A 7,599-nucleotide genomic window follows, 5' to 3' on the forward strand; every position below is an offset into this window, starting at 1 on the left:
TGCAGGAATTCAGCATCTTGTCTCTTTTCAAAGGTTGTGTTTATACCATAGGGTTTTTTTTTTTTTTAAATTATTTTATTTTTGGCTGCGTTGGGTCTTCGTTGCTGCGCGCGGGCTTTCTCTAGTTGTGTCGAGCAGGTTCTGCTCTTCGTTGCGGTGCGTGGGCTTCTCATTGCAGTGTCTTCTCTTGTTGCAGAGCACGGGCTCTAGGTGTGCAGGCTTTGGTAGTTGTGGCATGCGGGCTCTAGAGTGCAGGCTCAGTAGTTGTGGCACATGGTCTTAGTTGCTCTGCAGCACATGGGATCTTCCCAGAACAGCGCTCGAACCCGTGTCGCCTGCATTGGCAGGCGGATTCTTAACCACTGTGCCACCACGGAAGTCCTATACCATAGGGTTATTTATTTATTTATTTACAGCTGTGTTGGGTCTTCGTTGCTGTGCATGGGCTTTCTCTAGTTGCGGCGAGCGGGGGCTACTCTTCATTGCGGTGCGGGGGCTTCTCGTTGCAGTGGCTTCTCATTGTGGAGCAGGGGTTCTAGGCATGTGGGCTTCAGTAGTTGTGGTGGGCGGGCTTAGTAGTTGCGGCTCGTGGGTTCTAGAGCGCAGGATCAGTAGTTGTGGCTCGTGGGTTCTAGAGCACAGGCTCAGTAGTTGTGGCACACAGGCTTAGTTGCTCCGCGGCATGTGGGATCTTCTCGGACCAGGGCTCAAACCCGTGTCCCCTGCATTGGCAGTTGGATTCTTAACCACTGTGCCACCAGGAAAGTCCTACCGTAGGTTTTTTGTTTTTTTTTTTGCGGTACGTGGGCCTCTCACTGTTGTGGCCTCTCCTGTCGCGGAGCGCAGGCTCAGCAGCCATGGCTCACGGGCCCAGCCGCTCTGCGGCACGTGGGATTTTCCCGGGCCAGGGCACGAACCTGTGTCCCCTGCATCGGCATGCGGACTCCCAACCACTGCGCCACCAGGGAAGCCCACCATAGGGTTTTGATGAAGCACTGAAACTTTACTTGAACACTTTGAAGAACAGTGAGAAAGGAGGAAGTTTATATATCGGATTTGGGGGTGGGAAATTTCCCTTTAAGCCATGGGTAAAACATCATCCAGATAACACATTCATGTGGTGAGGTACGAAGAATGAAAAGGTAAGACACAGATCCCACTTTGGAGGAAGGACCTCAGTCCAGAAGAGGAGCCAGATATGTAGACTTAAACAGAGTGAGTGGTTACAGAACTATGTGACTTATAATTCACTGATACTCTCACCTCATGTCCTTCATTATGCAGCTTAGATTCTGTGGTCCAGTGTTAGAGTTACTATTGGCTACATAGTAAATTGCTTTGCCCCAACTGTTGCTTCATTATACTTGTCTGGTTGAACTCCATTTTAGGTTAAGTTCAGTATGCCGCCTTCTCTGCACTTACGCAACTGAACTTGCTGGAACAGTTTCTGTGTTTTTTTTTTTTTTTTTTTTGCGGTACGTGGGCCTCTCACTGTTGTGGCCTCTCCCGTTGCGGCTCCGGACGCGCAGGCTCAGCAGCCATGGCTCATGGGCCTAGCCGCTACGGGGCATGTGGGATCTTCCCGGACTGGGGCACGAACCCGTGTCCCCTGCATCGGCAGGCGGACTCTCAACCACTGCGCTAGCAGGGAAGCCCAGTTTCTGTGTTTAAAGTCATGATCTCAAGTAGACCTTAGTACCATCTGACAATCCTACTGTGTTTCTCTATCCCATTTACTCTTTTTGTCCCCTTGAAAACTCTTACATTTTAACATCTTTCTCATCCTCACTCTCCGCTTAAGACTTTAAAAAAAAAACCTTAGAAAATAGAAACAAGGAAATTCCACAGGCTTCTACCATCACATCTTTGTTAGAAGTACTTTGAGTCACTTTTTAAAATTTATTTTTGGCTGAGTTGGGTCTTCATTGCTACTCGCTGGCGTTCTCTAGTTGAGGGGAACGGGGGCTACTCTTTGTTGTGGTGTGCAGGCTTCTCATTGGATGGCTTCTCGTTGCGGAGCATGGGCTCTAGGCACGTGGGCTTCAGTAGTTGTGGCACACGGGCTCAGTAGTTGTGGCACATGGGCTTGGTTGCTCTGTGGCATGTGGGATCTTCCCAGACCAGGGCTCGAATCTATGTCCCCTGCATTGGCAGGTGGATTCTTAACCACTGCGCCACCAGGGAAGTCCCTGAATCAGTTTCTTAATAACCAGTAGGGCCTTGACTAGAAGGGATTATACAAATATCATGTTAAGTGCTGTGATTATAGCACCTATAGGAAGAGTGATGATTTACTTGGTATTTGAGCACCTGCCACATACTACACACTATTCTAAGCACTTAGGATATGGTGGCAAATAAGACAGATGTTGCCCTTACAGGGTTTAAATTCTAGTGGAGAAGATAGAGAATAAATAGGTACACATAAGTAATACACTTTCAGATAGTGGTTCGTACTGTGAAGCTAGGAAGAAAGTAAAATAGGTAAGGGGCTAGTGACTGGGGTTATGTGTGGAGTTAGGTGGGATGGTCAGGGAAGATCTCTGAGGAAGGTGAAGGAGGCTACTATGTGCAAATGCTATGTGAAGGCAGTGGAAGTACTTTCCAAGCAGTGTAGGTGAAATCTATATTTTGGCTGAGCCGCGCAGCATGCGGGATCTTAGTTCTACTAGGGAGCGAACCCTCTCCCCCTGCAGTGGAAGCGTGGAGTTTTAACCACTGGACCGCCAGGGAGGTCCCATGAAGGTGAAATTCAGGCAGAGACCAAATTGTGTGGACTTTGGGAGGCTGGGAAGATGGGAGTCATATCGTAGAGGGTATTGCATATCATAACAAGAAATTTGAAAGTTTATTTACTGTTTTTAATCAGGAGGAAACATCAGACTCAACTATGTGGTTTATTCAAAGTGTCCATGTCCAGGCATCACTAAGGTCATTCTGAATCAGTCTTGAGTTGGGAATCTATTCTGGGCAATGGGGAGCCTCTGGAGGTTGGTAAACAAAGAATTGCACGGTCAGATCTATACTTAAAAAGCTTATTCAAGAAATCCTTAAATTAGAGACCATACCTTTTATGTAAACTCAGTGGCTGATTTATACTATGCATGCAATAAATAACAGTTGAATGAATGAGAATGTATTGAAGAGAGTAGAAGCTGAGAGACCATTTATGTGTAGTAGGTTGATGGCTTGCAATAGGCCAGGAGAGGTGTTTTTAGTGTTGGGGCATCCGTCTCCTTTGCTAATTTGGTGTTGGGGCAGTCAGGAAGTTGGAGGCACAAGGAGATATTACTAGCCAATTTCTGCTGAGTATGACTGGACTCAGAATTTCACTTGCATTATCTCATTTAATCTTCATAGGCTTCTGCTCTTTGCTAACTGCTTGACTGTACTGCTAGAGTAGAACGGCGAGATGTTTATGTTCAGCATGTTGCTGTGGGTTTTTGTACTCAGTACCTATTAATTGAGCTGCATCTTTATGTTAAATGTTGGGGGCGGGGGAGAGAGGTGCACATGTGTCTGTGTACAGCAGTTCTGTCTAGCCACTGGCTTCAACTTGTGCAAACTGTGTGTAATGGGCCCCACCACTAACAAACCAGGACATTTGAGCAGAGTGGTTTATAGTTTATAATTGGCTTCCTATTACTGTTGGCTGATTCTCCTGCACAGAGAGTATTACTCCAGGATTGGTATTTGATTTAAGAAATTTTCAAATTGATTTTATCTTCAGTGCATTAATGCGTGGCCTAAATTCTTGCAGAGCCATTAGATAACCAGCCTGGACATGCTTTAGCAATTATAACTGGATCTGAGCTGGCAGTGCTACAGCTTTTATTCAGCATAGATAAATCACTTTTCTGAAAACTCTTTTCTGCTTAAGCCCTGTGACTTATTTTTTAGGACACCTCAAGTTTAGGCCCCTTGAAATTGGAATATATTCCCCAAATCATGCTAAGACACACAAACAGGAATTTGTTAACACAAGTAGAGTTAATCTCTATCTTCCTGTCAGAACAGAACACAAATATTCAAGGAATGGTGTGGAAATCAGCGTAATTTTCAAGCGTGCACAATAGTAATGCCTTTTAAAATCTGGAAATATGAAATGTGACTCCAGTAATGAAAATGCTATAAACGTAACTGAGTACATGGAAAACTGGAGGATGTTCTGCAATTTCATGAGGATTAGCATAGGTAAATGTTTTTCGTGAAACATTTTTTTTCAGCTCTAGAAGTGCAGAATAGATCACAGCTGCATGAAAATACCAATCATCTTCTAATGCTTTTATGCAAATGATTATATTTGACTTTCACTTAGAGTTGCCATTAACACCTGGAACCCTAAGATTGATAACAGGTAAAATTTTAATGAATACATAAATTAGAGATTTGAATCATGTTTAGATTAATTTATAGCACCTTTATTCATTACTGCAAATCCTCTTGAAATCTAAAAATCACAGGATGAGACAGAAAATAGAGAAGAGGAGACAGCCTTTGAACTTATCAATTTTTTTTAGTGGTGAAAAAGGATGACTTGGAAATACTAAACCCTGCAAGTGTTTTTGTTCTGCCCTTTGCAATAATTTGCCCAGATGCTAGGCCTGCGTATCCTGCAGAAGACTTTTATTTTCTCATGCCCTGAGATAACACTGGTCTTCTTTTTTTTTTTTTAATGATTTTTCTTCCTATGCACACTCCTTGCTTTAAAAAATATTTTTTTAAAAAAAATGAAAGTCAAAATTGTCTTGTTTTAGACGTTTTGGGAAATACAGAGGATGTGAAGAAAAAAAACCTCATTGTCCTGACATCCAGGGACAACCATTATTATATGGTATGTCTTTTCCCCTCCTTACCCCCATGTATAATTGTATTTATATAATTATGTATCTTCCTTTTCCACTTACAAAGCCAAAATAGTATTTACATTTATTGAAAGTTTACCATGTGCCAGGCACTGTGCTTAGTGTTTTAAGTGTATTATCTATTGAGTGGTAGATAATATTACTTTCACTTTACAGGTTAGAACATGGAAGCTCAGAAAGGGTAAGTACCTTGCCCAGTATCACACATTTAGTAAGTGGCAGAGCTAGAATTCTAACCTGAAATGTCTAACTCAGAAACCCTGATTATATCACTGCGCTATACTCCCCTTGCATTCAGTAAGTGGAAGCTGTTACTATTAACTGAAACCAAGTTTTCCCCTGAGGGCACTGTTTTCTCTGCAACTTCAAGGAACAAAAACTGCTCATTCTCCCATGACCCATGTACTACAAAGGCCAGTGGGAGATGAGGGGTCAGCTCTCTGTGGCCACGTCCAGACCATTGTTCTTCTGCCCTTGGGTAATACCAGCTTGAGACAGTTATCTTCAAGCTGTTACAACCACTACCCCTCATTGTTGCTCTCCTCTGCTGCTCTCCCCATCACTCAATGCATGGAGTTCCTTGGACCTTGAAGGCCCACCCTTGTCATTCTCTCGTCCTTGGCAGATTCAGTGCCTCCTCCAGCCGCTCGGCATCGAAGGCCTTTACTGCCTTAAATCCAATGGCCCATTCCCATAGGAGTGAGACTGTTGCCTCTGATGTAGTCAGGAGGTTAAACAATGTCTGGGGGGAAATCAATTGTGTGTACATGTGTGTATATCTACACATGTACATATATACATATACACATATGTTTACTATACATTTTACTGTATAAAGGATGTGTAACGTACAATTTTAAAGTAATAAAATATGCATTACTCTTTATTGTAAATTCCATATAGCCAATTAATTCTCACAGAATGCTTTTGTTGATTTTTGCCAAACTGTTATATCCTAGCCAAACTATGGTTGCAATTGACAAACCCACCATAAATGATGGTCGATATTTTCCCTTTTGTTAAAGACACAAAAGTAGAACAGTGAAGACTTATGTTAGAACTTCACTCATTCATCAATGATGTGACTTCTTTGTGGAATTGGAAAATAGTTTCTGAATGCTGGAGGACTATTTCTTCAATTTTTTTGGTGCTGCTTACAATGTAATGGCTACAGACAGGATGCACTTTTAAGTTTAATATGCATTCCTAACATTTTCTCCATTAATTTCTTTTTTTAAAATTTATTTACTTATTTATTTTTATTTTTGGTTGCATTGGGTCTTCATTGCTGTGCACGGGCTTTCTCTAGTTGCCGCGAGAGGGGGCCGTTCTTCCTTGCGGTGCGTAGGTTTCTCATTGTGGTGGCCTCTCCTGTTGCAGAGCACGGGCTCTAGGCGCGCGGGCTTCAGCAGTTGTGGCACGTGGGCTCAGTAGTTGCAGCTTGCAGGCTCTAGAGCGCAGGCTCAGTAGTTGTTGTGCACAGGCTTAGTTGCTCCACGGCATGTGGGATCTTCCCAGACCAGGGCGCGAACCTGTGTCCCCTGCATTTGCAGGCAGATTCTTAACCACTGTGCCACCAGTGAAGCCCTCCATTAATTTCTTTTTTTTTTTTTTCTATGGTACGCGAGCCTCTCCCTGCTGTGGTCTCTCCCGTTGTGGAGCACAGGCTCCGGCCGCACAGGCCCAGCGGCCATGGCTCACGGGCCCAGCCGCTCCGTGGCACGTGGGATCCTCCCGGACGGGGGCATGAACCCGTGTCCCCTGCATCGGCAGGCGGACTCTCAACCACTGCACCACCAGGGAAGCCCGAGGGAACTGCTCTTCGTTGTGGTGCATGGGCTTCTCATTGCAGTGGCTTCTCTTGTGGAGCATGGGCTCTAGGCGCACAGGCTTCAGTAGTTGTGGCACGCGGGCTCAGTAGTTGCGGCTCGCGGGCTTTACAGCACAGGCTCAGTAGTTGTGGCGCATGGGCTTAGTTGCTCTGTGGCATTTAGGATCTTCCCGGGCCAGAGCTCAAACCCGTGTCCCCTGCATTGGCAGGCAGATTCTTAACTACTGCGCCACCAGGGAAGCCCTATATATATTCTTAGGATTACAATTTCCTACCCATAAAAAAAAAAGAAATAAAAGAAAGTAATGCACAATAAAATGTATTTAAAATTTTTAAACACTTAGGCGTGATTACCCTAGAAGTGACTGCAATAGATGTTTGCATCTACACGTAGAATCACCCTGGAGGCCACGGCTATAAATGTAGACTGATGGCTATGTGTTGCACTTCAAAAACTATGAGCATTGCTATTGGTGACAAGCTCTTTCAAAAGCAATTCTCTATACAGATCAAATCCCTTGATTTTCATTTGAGTTGCACTCCTGGGAAGTATTTTTAAAAACCATGCTTGTATGTAAAATGGATATAGATTCTAGGCTCAGATATTTTTATAGGTTTTTCATCTTTATAAATGTGCAGTGGGGCATTTGAAAGTGGATCACGGGACCATTCTGTATTATGTGGGATATCCTAAATTTTCCAGATGTCTAGAACCCCTGGCCCCTTCCTCTAAACGTCATCATTCTGTAATGGGTATTTCCTCACTGAGAACCACTGAAGCTATTCCAACCATCTCCTTTTCCAGACCAGTTTACTGGGGCTTAGAGAGGGAATTTAAAATAGACATGTATTACTTTGACTGCTTGTTCACCCCATCCACACCTTCAGCCATGTGATCATGGT

Source organism: Grampus griseus, assembly GCF_964374135.1.
Source record: "Grampus griseus genome assembly, chromosome: 1".
Classification (NCBI taxonomy): Eukaryota; Metazoa; Chordata; class Mammalia; order Artiodactyla; family Delphinidae; genus Grampus; species Grampus griseus.